This window comes from Tamandua tetradactyla, chromosome 17 (assembly GCF_023851605.1).
Source record: "Tamandua tetradactyla isolate mTamTet1 chromosome 17, mTamTet1.pri, whole genome shotgun sequence".
Classification (NCBI taxonomy): Eukaryota; Metazoa; Chordata; class Mammalia; order Pilosa; family Myrmecophagidae; genus Tamandua; species Tamandua tetradactyla.
Genome location: NC_135343.1, coordinates 15,888,888 through 15,903,395, shown reverse-complemented (window position 1 = coordinate 15,903,395; position 14,508 = coordinate 15,888,888). Strand labels below are relative to the sequence as shown.

The window sequence follows — 14,508 nt, the reverse complement described above, 5'->3', positions numbered from 1 at the left end:
GCCATTGATACCTTATTTTGTTACATTTCTTTTCCCGCTTTTAGTCCAGAAGGCATTGTTGATCCCACAGAGTTAGGGTCAGGCCCATTCCAGTAGTTGTGTCCCACACTGCCAGGAAGACTTCCACCCTTGGACATCATGTCCCAATTAGGAAGAAGGGTAATGATTTTACTTGTAGAGTTGGGCTTACAGAGAAAGAGAGGACATCTGAGCAACCAAAAAGGTTTCCTGGAAGCAACTCTTAGGCATAATTATAGGTAGACTTAGGTTCTCTGCTATAGAAATAAGTTTCATAAGGGCAAGCCTCAAAATCAAGGTTTAGCATCCTTTTAATCCCTGTAGCACTTTGCTGCTCCAATCCTAGAGAACTTATCCTACTCTAACTCATGTTTTAAATATTTTGGTAATTTTACTGTTCCAATCTTCTACCTTCTCTGCAAGCATGTACACTCACACGTACACACATTGGATGAGTTGTTCTTAACCTGGGGCCCATAGAGTCCAATGGTAATCTATTAATTGAATTCAGGGGGTTATGAATTTAGATGGGGAAAAAAAGTATTAACCATCTATTTTTACTATCTACTACCTGAAAAGTTAACATTTCTTTCAACTACAAATGGAGACAACAAGCCACAGTAATATCATCAACAGAAATACCACAGTAGAGTTTTTGCAAATCTCTTGAAATCTCATTTACACTCATCACTATTTTGAAATTATAGGAATTGTTAGATCTGCCCCTAGATCTTCTTATATGCTAGGTGAGAGCATTAATAAAGATTCACATATATTGAAGCCGGACAGCTTCTTGAGTTCTCAGAGAAACAGACCTCAACCAAGGGCTGGCTCCATGATGTTCTCGATTCAGTCTCATGAAAGAATTCAAGGACTAGCCAGGTTGTACAGCCAAATGGTTTAAGAAACTCGATGCCAGAGAACCCTGGGAGTTCTAGCCTGGATGCCATAAAGCTCTGGAAATTCTCTACGGGATGCTGGAGAAACAGGAATTTTTGCCTGGATAATGGAGAACTGTGGGAATTCTCAGAGAAGTCTAGACCCTGATCAGGGGCTGACGCCGTGAAGGTTCTTGACTCAGCCGCAGGAAAGAACTCAAGGACGAGTCAGTGCATACAGCCAAAGAATCCAAAGACCAGCCACTATGCTCGGCTCAAAACTTTAATGCATAGTGAAGGTATCCTGTCAAAGTTGAGCACAGACGTTTCTCCAAAGGAGGAGAAGCAGTTTGAGGCTGGGATCCTTCCATTATAAGGACATGGAGAGGCCTTTCCCCCTCTGGCTATGCTAATAAGGGATTGTTAAATTGCACTTTTCATTGGTTCTTTTTCAGCCCACCTGAATGAGGGCTAAGTGGTGGTGGTGGGGGGGGGGGGGTATGCCAAAAAGAACTTTCTGTTATGGGGTTTAGGGTCACTTCCCCCACCCTCCTTCTTTATCTAATCTTCCTCCATATTACTATAGCAAATATTTGTGTTTTTAAGTTTTATAACTGTATTTCATAGTAATTGGTTTCCTTTATAATCTTATGAATTTTATTTTATATATTCCATGTATTTAAAAACATTATTATAAAAAAGAATCCACAGGATCTATGAAAAATAAAATGTTTTAGGGGTAACAATATTTATTCTGTTGTGCACTACACAGGGCAGAGGCTCAGAAGAGCTCAAGTTGTTCACTCTGTTTTCCCTTTCCTCAGTGCCACCACCCCAAGGCTGGGCCTGTATCCCAACTCCACTTTCTCCTAAGAGAGGAAGTTGACACCATCCTGCATGCAATCTGCTCAGCCTGGGGTGCAAAGCTGGCTGTCTTGGAGCCATATCTTTCATGTTTTTAAGTAAGTATTGTGTACATGAGATAATTGAGGTTAAGGTCACACCGTAGTGGACAGCATCAGAAAAACTTTTCACTTGGAGCCCAGCTATAAACTCTGGAAAATAAACAAAATGTTTACATGTACTTGATTGTGGAAACTTCTAATAACAGTCATTTAAGTGATCAATATGCAGTTGTGTGTTTATGCCTAAATTCATTTACATTATTCATTCACTTTATTATGATTTGCTTTCTTTTTACAATAAGTTCTACATTTCTGCCAACATTTCATCTTTGCTTCTTAGAATTTCCATTTGGTCATATAATATGGTAGGCTTGTTCATGCTTCAAAAATCTAAAGGAAACTGTGGTACTTTCACTTATTTTCCTTCCACATTGGCAACGACTCCTTTCTTGTTGTCTGAAAGCTCTTGTTTCTCCTGTCATTGAAGATACTAATCTTAAGGCTCTAAACAGACCCTCAGGATGGAACAGACATCAGGGAGATGAATATTGGAGTAAAGTCACAAGTTTATTATTCTAAGAACAAATATGTAGGGATAAAGTTGTGAGAAAAACTCACAGTGAAAGGGACATGCAGAATTTGATGGTTGTTAGTTTAAAGGGTTTATTTAGTGTCTCTTGGATAAAGGGCATATGTTTCTGGCAAATAATAGAGAACGCAGCATTTAGATAACTTGAAAGAAATTTCAAGTTATCAAAGCAAATAATGGAAATATTTAGGAGAAATTCCTAAATCAACAGCTTTTTTTTGAGGTTCATAAACATTTTAATAACACTCTTGTTTAGACATATGTTAGGGTTTTTTTTTTAATACCGCCATTATTTATTGCTAACATGAATCAAAGCAATTACACAGTTTTATTTATACTGTAGCAAGGTCAGGAAATCAAGGTACAATTGCCATCATCAAATGGAATCAGAGAAAAGCATCTCCACAAGGCTGGCCTGAAGACACTCAAATTCTACCAGTTTTTGAGGAGTCCTGTATTTTAGTAGTGTAGGCACTGAAGCTACTTTCAGGTTTTTCTGGTCATTATTTGGATCTTTCCAATAAGGTCTTTCTTCTACTTGGCAGTAGATAAACACACATCCTTCGCTGATATGTTTCAGCCCCTCTCGCACAACTGGTTAAGCCTGTACACATTCCAGGCATCAGCTTTTCCCTCCAGCGTCCTTAGAACCAGTAAAGTAGGCAGATATGATCTTGCCATTGTGTTGCTCCAAGGCCTGGTTGAGCTCCTCGAAGCCCACATGCGTACCTCCTCATAGTGGGCCATCTCGGAATTTTGCTGTGGGACTGTGAGAGGAGTCCTTGGGTTCGGCTGCTGTGGTGCTGGGCTCCACGTGCAGTGGGGTCAAGCTTTCTCAGGAAGGCCAGTTCTTCTTTTTCAATTAAAAATTTTTTTATTAGAGAAGTTGTGGTTTTGCAGAAAAATTATGTGTAAAATACAGGATTCCCATATACCACCCCAACACCACCACTTGCATTGGTGCAGAAAGCTTGTTATAGTTGATGATAACACTTTTTGTGTAATTCTGCTATTTTTTAACAGTAACAAATTTAACATTTGTTACAATGATGAAAGATTATTAAAGTAGCACTGTAATTATTGTCCATAGTTTACACAGGGGTATATTTCCCATATTTCCAAACTGTTGTTAGTTTTTTTCATGCATGTCTTCATTTTATTACTTACCTACCCATACACTGGATAAAAGGAGTATCATCACAAGGTTTTTACAATCACCCAGTCACATGATAAAAGCTATATAGTTATAAAATCATTATCAAAGATCAAAGCTACTGGATTACAGTTTAACAATTTCAGGTTATTCTAATACACTAGAAACTACAGAGAAATATGTATATAATGATTTAGTGGTCATAATCGTTTGTTAAATTCGAATTTCTCAGTTACACCTCCTCCCTCTTATTTGATCATTCAATCTTCAAGGATATCTGAGCAATGACAGTCTTAACTTCTTTGTGCTGGAAAGGGGTCTTGACCTTATGGGGTAGAGGAAAGAAACTGGTTGATGTTCTTTGAAAGGCTGGTACTTCTGGGTTTCAGGGCTTATCTGGCATGGGAACAGTCTGGAGACCTTAATCAACTACTCTTAAAATATGGTCTGAGGACAAGCATCATATCAGGACAAGGAAAATTAGGTCTCAGGGGTAAGAAATTCAGGCTCTGAGGCTAAGTAGAAATGGTGTCAGGAGAGGAAGCCAGGAGACCAACAGTAGAAATGGCTGGGAATTGAACTGTGGAGGGCCAAGCTAGGGCCTTCTATATTGAGCCCTAGGGCCAGAATTTGTCCCAAATTCTGAGGTTGGGTTCAAATATGCAAGGGTTGGAGGTTGCAGAGGGGTTGGGGGCACTCCTTCATTGTGAGAGAGAGAGTTTCCAAAGGCTCTGTAATTGGTTACATTTTTTTTCAAATCTTTTATTAGGGAAATGTTCAGACATACATGAATATAGATAGTAGTATGATATAATGAACCCCATGTACCTATCACATAGCTTAAACAATTCTCAACATTTTGCTTATATTGTTGTTGTGAGGATCAAATGAGTTAATCTATGTAAAGTAGAACAGTGTCTGGCCTATTAAAAGTGCTCTGTAAATTTCAGCCATTATTATTATTTTGTAAAGATATGATGCTTGAAGCTGTGGTAGCCATCTTGTACCCAAGAAGGGACAAGTTTAGGGACAAAAACCAACATACTATGCATGGAAGAATAGACATATAGAAAGGGCCTTAATCACTGATGTGACTGTCAAGCCACTGAATTAAATAACCACTGAATCACTACCCCTGAATTTCTCATTGAGATAATTTCCCTGGTATTATATGCTTCTTTTGGTTAGATTTTCTACTACTTGTAGCCAAAACCATCCTACTCTCTATATCTGCCTCAAACCAAATTTCTTCTCCTGGAAAGTTCTCTGTTAAAGTTTATTGCCTCTGCCAAGGCATCACAATTTCCTCATTTAGCCTCCTCTACAATTCCTCATATATAGTCAGTTTTATCAATGTTTCCTTCCAAATTTTTCTTTCTCTCCATTAACAAAGTCACCATCAATGTTAAGACAAAAAAAAAAAGTGCATATAATTGTTACCAGATAAAAGCCATAGATTCTTTTGCCGGAGGCGCTCAGTAACCAATTCCTGAGACACTGGGCTTTCAAAGAGAGAAAGACTTTATTTACTACACGTGTAGTAGGAGAGCAGATGGCCTAGTGGCCCAAAATCTGTCTCCCCAAGTTTAGGGGGTTCAAGGTTTTTAAGGATTTTAGCAAGGGGAGATGAGGTGATTTCAAATAAGTTCAAAGCGGAAAAGGAGACAGTATCATTTCAATAGGAGAGCATAAGCTGAAAGGAGGGGAGGCAGCACTATCACTTCAATAGTAAAAGTAGAAGCCAAAACGAAGGCAGACAAGTTATCTCTCAATTGCAGTGTCTAGCTGATACAATTTACAGATGTCTGGCTGAAGCTAGTTAATGGCTGACCTCAAATTCTTCAGTAGCATTAGGGCCTTTGCCCTACAAGAAAATGACCAGATAAAGGGTGTAACCGCTCTTGCAGTCACAAAGGCACAAGATAAAAGCTTTTATAATCATTTCAGATATCAGGGTAGCTGGATTCTAGTTCAGGGATTTCAGGTATTCCCCTCTGTCTACTCCAATATCCCAGAAAGCAAAAAGGAATATGATTCACTAATCAAAATCATATCTTAAATCCTGATTTCTTGGTTACAAAATGCTTTGACATAGCTCTCATGAGAAGTGACATATAAATTGAAAGTATTTGTCATGGCCATCTCTGTCTTGTTCACAGCATCTAGCACTTAGTAGGCACAGTAAATACTTGTTGAATGAGTGGATGGATGGATGGATAGTGAATGGATTGTTGGATGAGAGGCATTTTCCAAGTGAAGATTTTTCAGGGAATAATTTTTTCAGTAAAAAATCTTCCTCTGTCAAATAAGTGTGTTTGTTTGACTAACGATTAAGCAAAGCTGCGTCAAAACTTCTCAGAGCCTTCACTATGCAACCATGTATTAGGAATATTCAACAGGGGCAAGTATCATTCAGTGCTATCCAGGCTTAATTGACCAGAGAACAGTTTGTTCTCCAGTCACCATCTTCTGGGGTTCCACAGAGTATAGTTGGAGAAATGCCAAGGTAATATATATATATATATATATATATACATATATATATATTGCATGCTGGTATGTAGGGTCACATTTTATTATTTTTCCGTGTGAGTATCCCATGAATTACTCATTGTTACTGCAGTACCATTTGTTGCATTTTTTTTTGTTCTGTTTATTTGTTTTGGGGGAAATGCATGGACCAGGAATCAAAACCGGATTTCCTGCATAGTAGGTGAGAATTCTACCACTGAGCTACCCTTGCACCGCAAAGTAATGTATTTTTTAAGAGCTTGATATCATCAGCTAACAAATGAAATTATACTCGAATAGAATTCAATTTTGGCTGGAAATTCTTAAAAATATAGAGGTAGTATTTTGAATATGAAACACATATCTTTACATGTCCCTGAGCCTAGAGGATGATACAGTGGGTGAAATTCCATAAATGTCTCAGAGCCTCTATAAATTATCCCAGAAATCTCAAAGTCATAAGCCTACAGAAGCCAGGAAATAAATGAATAAATCTAGTGAATATATATTTTTAAAATGTACAGCACTAACATGATATTAAAAAGCAATTGAGGGTGCGGTGTGACGGTGGCTCAGTGGCAGAATTCTCACCTGCCATGCTGTGAACCGGGTTTGATTCCCGGTGCCTGCCCATGCAAAAAAAAAAAAACAATAGAGGGAGTGCAAAGGCAGTTCAGTGGTAGAACTTTCACCTGCCATACAGGAGACCTGGATTCAATTCCTGGCCCACACATTTCCCCAACAAACAAACAAAAACCTAAAAAAACAAAATTCAACAAATAGTGCTGCAATAATGGAAAACTTCCATAGAAAATGAATGAAATGTGATCCCTGCTATACAGCACATAAGAAAAAAAAAAAAAAAAAGGCAATTGACTGTCATTTCCAGTGTCAGGGAATATGGGTACTGTTCTAGTTTGCTAGCTGCTGGAATGCAATATACCAGAAACGGAATGGCTTTTAACAAGGGGAATTTAATAAGTTGCAAGTTTACAGTTCTAAGGCCTAGAAAATGTCCCGATTAAAACAAGTCTAAAGAAATGTCCAATCAAAGGCATCTAGGGAAAGATACCTTGGTTCAAGAAGGCCGATAAAGTTCAGGGTTTCTCTCTCAAGTGAGAAGGCACATGGCAAACACAGTCAGGGCTTCTCTCTCAGCTGGAAGGGCACATGGCGAACACGGCGTCATCTGCTAGATTTCTCTCCTGGCTTCCTGTTTCATGAAGCTCCCCGGGAGGCATCTTCCTTCTTCATCTCCAAAGATCGCTGGCTGAAGGACTGTCTGCTTCGTGGTGCTGCAGCATTCTCTGCTCCCTCTGAGTCTCTCATTCTCCTTTTATAGGACTTCAGAAACTAATCAAGACCCACTCAATGGGTGGAGACATGTCATCCCCTAATCCAGTTTAACAACCATTCTTAACTAAATCACATCAACTAGGGAGATGATCTCATTACAGTTTCAAATATACAGTATTGAATAAGGATTATTCTACCTTTTAGAAATGGGATTTATATCAAAACATGGCTTTTCTTAGGGGGCATACTTCCTTTCAAACCAGCACAGGTACCAAGATAAAGCACCAGTTGATTCACAGATTTGGCCCAGTAGTGAATGGGGGATCAGTGAGGCAAGAATGTTTCTTTTCTTTTATTTCTTTTTAAAGAAAACTGTCAAATGTGATTCCTATGTTAACTTCTTAGCTTTTAAAGGTTAGGAAATTACATTCAGGTTTTCAAAAAATATTCCATGGGGGATACAAGCATAGTTCAGTGGTAGAATTCTCGCCTGCCATGCAGGAGACCCGGGTTTGATTCCCGGTCCATGCACTTCCCGAAAAACAAACACACAAGCAAAATAGACAAATGGTGCTGCAATACTGGGATACTCACATGGAAAAATAATGAAATGTGACACCACCATACAGCATACAAAAAAAAAAAAAAATTACCTGGGTCAAACATATGCTTAGTGTGTTTTACACCAGTCTATCAACAGCATCATTTAAGGTCCCCCCTCATAACTGTATCTACAATTGTAAGCTCAAATAATATAAAATAAGGAGAGTTCACTCACCCTGAAATTTTGTGGCCTAACATGTTCCAGAGCAACTAATTTTCTGGAGTTTAGATATTCTAAAATGCATAGTGGAGGGAAAAAGGACATGTTTATAATTTTATCCATATATATGCATATGCAAATAGTAAATATTCATATACATTTACACATTTATGTGTAACATATATACTTAGTTATAAAATTGCATTTAACACTTTCGAATAGTTGTTACTGAGAAAAATTAAGCCATTGTTTGCATCCAAAGTAGATCATAATGTCAGTTCTAGCCATCATTATAGCGAGTAGTTTTTATATTACTCTGATGGATTGATTTTTAAAATGGATAATCATTCCCCCTAAGATCAGGAACAAGACAAGGATGTCCACTATCACCACTATTATTCAACATTGTGTTGGACATTCTAGCCAGAGCAATTAGACAAGAAAAAGAAATACAAGGCATCAAAATTGGAAAGGAAGAAGTAAAACTATCACTGTTTGCAGACGATATGATACTATACGTCGAAAACCCGGAAAAATCCACAGCAAAACTACTAGAGCTAATAAATGAGTACAGCAAAGTAGCAGGTTACAAGATCAACATTCAAAAATCTGTAGCATTTCTATACACTAGTAATGAACAAGGTGAGGAGGAAATCAAGAAACGAATCCCATTTACAATCGCAACTAAAAGAATAAAATACCTAGGAATAAATTTAACTAAAGAGACAAAAAACCTATGTAAAGAAAACTACAAAAAACTGCTAAAAGAAATCACAGAAGACCTAAATAGATGGAAGGGCATACTGTGTTCATGGATTGGAAGACTAAATATAGTTAAAATGTCAATCCTACCTAAATTGATCTACAGATTCAATGCAATACCAATCAAAACCCCAACAACTTATTTTTCAGAAATAGAAAAACCAATAAGCAAATTAATCTGGAAGGGCAGGGTGCCCCAAATTGCTAAAAACATCTTGAGGAAAAAAAACGAAGCTGGAGGTCTCGCGCTGCCTGACTTTAAGGCATATTATGAAGCCACAGTGGTCAAAACAGCATGGTATTGGCATAAAGATAGATATATCGACCAATGGAATCGAATAGAGTGCTCAGATATAGACCCTCTCATCTATGGACATTTGATCTTTGATAAGGCAGTCAAGCCAACTCACCTGGGACAGAACAGTCTCTTCAATAAATGGTGCCTAGAGAACTGGATATCCATATGCAAAAGAATGAAAGAAGACCCATCTCTCACACCCTATACAAAAGTTAACTCAAAATGGATCAAAGATCTAAACATTAGGTCTAAGACCATAAAACAGTTAGAGGAAAATGTTGGGAGATATCTTATGAAACTTACAATTGGAGGCGGTTTTATGGACCTTAAACCTAAAGCAAGAGTGCTGAAGAAGGAAATAAATAAATGGGAACTCCTCAAAATTAAACACTTTTGTGCATCAAAGAACTTCATCAAGAAAGTAGAAAGACAGCTTACACAATGGGAGATAATATTTGGAAATGACATATCAGATAAAGGTCTAGTATCCAGAATTTATAAAGAGATTGTTCAACTCAACAACAAAAAGACAGCCAACCCAATTACAAAATGGGAAAAAGACTTGAACAGACACCTACCAGAAGAGGAAATACAAATGGCCAAAAGGCACATGAAGAGATGCTCAATGTCCCTGGCCATTAGAGAAATGCAAATCAAAACCATAATGAGATATCATCTCACACCCACCAGAATGGCCATTATCAACAAAACAGAAAATGACAAGTGCTGGAGAGGATGCGGAGAAAAAGGCACACTTATCCACTGTTGGTGGGAATGTCAAATGGTGCAACCACTGTGGAAGGCAGTTTGGCGGTTCCTCCAAAAGCTGAATATAGAATTGCCACACGACTCAGCAATACCATTGCTGGGTATCTACTCAAAGGACTTAAGGGCAAAGACACAAACGGACATTTGCACACCAATGTTTATAGCAGCGTTATTTACAATTGCAAATAGATGGAAACAGCCAAAATGTCCATCAACAGAAGAATGGCTAAACAAACCGTGGTATATACATACGATGGAATATTATGCAGGTTTAAGACAGGATAAACTTATGAAGCATGTAATAACATGGATGGACCTAGAGAACATTATGCTGAGTGAGTCCAGCCAAAAACTAAAGGACAAATACTGTATGGTCCCACTGATGTGAATGGACATTCGAGAATAACCTTGGAATATGTCATTGGTAACAGAGTCCAGCAGGAGTTAGAAACAGGGTAAGATAATGGGTAATTGGAGCTGAAGGGATACAGACTGTGCAACAGGACTAGATACAAAAACTCAAAAATGGACAGCACAATAATACCTAATTGTAAAGTAATCATGTTAAAACACTGAATGAAGCTGCATCTGAGCTATAGGTTTTTGTTTGTTTGTTTGTTTGTTTGTTTTTACTATTATTATTACTTTTATTTTTTTTCTCTATATTAAAATTCTATATCTTTTTCTGTTGTGTTGCTAGTTCTTCTAAACCGATGCAAATGTACTAAGAAAGGATGATCATGCATCTATGTGATGATGTTAAGAATTACTGATTGCATATGTAGAATGGTATGATTTCTAAATGCTGGGTTAATTTCTTTTTTTCCGTTAATTAATAAAAAAAAATGGATAATCATTAAACTAATACTTTTACAGGAATTCTGTTGTCTGGAGACCATCAATATCTTGATTCTCAGATAAATGATTTTCTACTACATGAAAGAAATGTAAACAGATGGGCATTTTAATAGATCATAGTATTTGTCAAATTTATCCTGCATAAATTAGACTTCACTGTTTTGTCAAAAAAAGAAAAAACTCAGCCATTTGTTAATAACAGGTAAATGGAAAGAGCAAGTGGTCTCAGACTATTTTTACCAATGACAGCTTTAGGCAGAAAGGGGCATATTTGGGGATATTATATGTGCATCTATTTTTGCAATTCTAGTGTGACATATTTATATTTGAACAATGTGAGCATGTCTTAAAATCTAAGCATTGGAAAATTCCATACTAGAACACTGTTGATGCAAATATATATTAATGCACATCTTAAAAATCTAAGTACTGGAAAGTTCCATATTGGAACACTGTTGATGCAAATATATATTGATGCATATTATAAGTTAACCAAAACCTGATAGCAAACTGATAATGATAAAGTTTAACTGAGCATGGAAGTAAGAACAGCAACTTTTGAAAACCACAACTGATCTAAAATAATACAAATAAAGCACTGATAAAAGTGTCCTTTCTGAAAAATTGCAGGAGTTTCTACCAACATTATATGCACATGTGCCATAGAGCTTTGTGTGCATCCAGGATTCCTAGAACACTGAATAATTGCTCATGAAACTCTAATAACACATTAATTTTAGTTTATGAATATCAGAATATCATAACCCTTAATACCTTGGTAGGTTTCAAGTAGGCCTTAATTTTATATGACTTCGAAGAGGTCATGGTCTGCCTAGATAAGTGCAATGTGCAAAGAAGTCACCTTCTCACTCATATACTGGGAGCCTCTCAAGGAGGAACCCAGATCAGCCTTTCCATGGGCCTGTTTTATTAACTGGCACTAGTTACTATCTACCATATTAGTCCAGACCACATCTCACACCAAAAGGATCTAACACTTCCTAGAAAGAAAAGTTACTAGCCCCCTAGAGAATGGGAGAAAATATTTGCAAATTTGATAAGGGATGTGTGTCCAGAATATATAAAGAATACCTACAATTCAACAACAAAATGACAAATGACCCACTTTAAAAATGAGCAAAAGACCTGGGTAAACATTTCTCCAAAGAGAATGTATGAATGGCCAATAAGAACATGAAAAGATTCTATTCAAGTCTTCCTCATTTATAAAGGATAAACTCAAACTGCGACTACAGCAGCCCTCAGGGATCTCCCATTTCTCTTAAACTCCTCAGCACTTGTTGGTTATTTTATTATCCTAATCTCTTATCATGTGCTAATCTAACCCAAAATGCTGGATCATTGTTGCACTGGTTTGAAAGAATGTATGTCCCCTAAAAAAGCCATGGTTTAATCCTAATCCCATTTTGTAAAGGCAGCTGTTTCTTCTAATCCCTATTCAGCATTGTATGTTTGAAACTGTAATTAGATCATCTCCCTGGAGATGTGATTTAATCAAGAGTGGTTGTTAAACTGGATTAGCTGGAGGCGTGTCTCCACCCATTTGGGTGGGTCTTGATTAGTTTCTGATATCCTGTAAAACAGGAAACATTTAGGAGAAAAAGCGATTCAGAGAGGGCAGAGTGGAACAATATAGCCACGAGAAGCACAGTCCATCAGCCAGCAACCTTTGGAGATGAAGAAGAAAAATGCCTCCCGGGGAGCTTCGTGAAAGGAAGCCAGGAGAGAAAGCTAGCAGATGAGGCTGTGTTCACCATGTGACCTTCCAGCTGAGAGAGAAGCCCTGATTATGTTCACCATGTGCCTTCTCATTTGAGAGAGAAACCTTGAACTTCATCGGCCTTCTTGAACCAAGATATCTTTCCCTGGATGCCTTAGATTGGACAGTTCTATAGACTTGTTTTAATTGGGACATTTTCTTGGCCTTAGAACTGTAAACTAGCAACTTATTAAATTCCCCTTTTAAAAGCCATTCCGTTTCTGGTATATTGCATTCTGGCAGCTAGCAAACTAGAGCAATTGTTTGCTACAGCACTTTAGAACCGGCATTGCATAAATACAATGCTCTCAACTTGGTAGACACTCACCAAATGAATTAAACTTCTTTTAATAAAACTAATTTGAATTGGTAGGACAGCTGATCAAAGTTAAACTGTTCAATTTACATAACTTTTATAATGTTGAAAAAAGTTTTATAATCTTAAAAAAAGTTGGAGTCAAACAAATTTACAGATTAGGTTTTTTATCCTCCCTCCAAACTTTTTATTATGAACATTTTCGTACATAAGAGAAATTACAAGAAAAGGTTAATGAATCCTCCAGTTAGATATAACAGTTGTTTTCCTTTTACCATATTTATTTCACCATTCTCCAGTTATCTATCTATCCTTATTTTATTTTGTTGCTGAATCATTTGAAAATAAGTTACAAAACCACAACACTGCCCCAGCATGCATCTCTAAGAATAAAACTTTCTCCTACATAAGTATAATTATCATAGCCATTAAATTTATAGCAATTTCATAATATGATCTAATATCCAGTCTTTTTTCAACTTTCCTTCAATTATTCCAAGAATGTCTGTTTTTCCTAACCAGAATCCTATCAGGCTTTCATACATTGCATTTAATTGTAATATCTCTTTATATCCTTTTACTATAAAACAGTTCCTCCTTTTTTTTATGATGTTAACATTTTGAAGAGATTGGCAATTCCAGAAACAGAGTTTTAATGATGATAAAAACTTCATAGAAAGACATTTTTCAGTTTCTCTTGTTTACAAAAAAAAAAAGAAGATTCTGTCCTGCGATTCTAAGAGATTTTGAAATTTAACTTATTTGATTTGCTTACACATGAAAGTGGCACTGCAGGGTGAAGAAAAAAGGATGAATTCACAGGAAACTGAATGTGTTCCAACAATTGCTAGCTAGGACAACTTGGACAAATTACTTCACAACTAGGACAACTTGCTATGAGTTAATTTTCTGCTACATAAAAGGGAGATCATACATACTTTGTGAAGTAAAAGCTACTATAAGACACTACAAAAAATGCTTAGCATAGAGTAGAAGCTTAATAAATGCTGATTTCTTTCCCTTAAGCCCCAATCTTTTTGTCTGAAATGGGGTACTCTCCAGGTTGGTATACTTTCCCAAATAGAAATTTTTGTTGAACATTGTGTTGCAACTCAAATGTAAAGCAGAAAGTCCAGATTGCAGTCTTACATTACATTTTACTTTTGGATTGTGTTTTGAAAAATAGTATCTGTGTACCTTCATTTTGAGTAAAATGATCACTAAAAAAAACATTTCTAAAAACGACTTAAAACAAAATCATTATTATTTTAAATGGCCATTTTTATCTTAATGTTTTCAGTTTCTTTGAGATTATATTTCTGCCAGCATTGTATCCTTAAAATACAAAAAGTTTAAAAAAAAATAGAATACAATTCCAAATTAATTGCATGAAAGCATAGTCAAACTTCTAGTACAAGTGCTTTTAAACATTTAACTGCTTTTTAAGAAGTACTTTTAAACATTTAAAGTGTTTTTTAAGTGATATACTTTAGTCCACACTGATCAAGATGGCAGGGTTCTGTCCCACCATCAGAAGCTTGAACAACCGGCAAGAACTGGCAGAAGCATCTTTCTTAAAGCTCCAGAAAACAGTTAAAGGACTGCAGTAGCAG

The 14,508-nt window shown here is 36.8% G+C and overlaps 1 pseudogene; it reads right to left on the bottom strand.

Moving 5' to 3' along the window:
• Positions 1–2,766: 2,766 nt before the first annotated feature.
• On the bottom strand, positions 2,767–3,275 carry LOC143661096 (thioredoxin domain-containing protein 17 pseudogene; annotated as a pseudogene).
• Between the last annotated feature and the right edge of the window lie 11,233 nt (positions 3,276–14,508).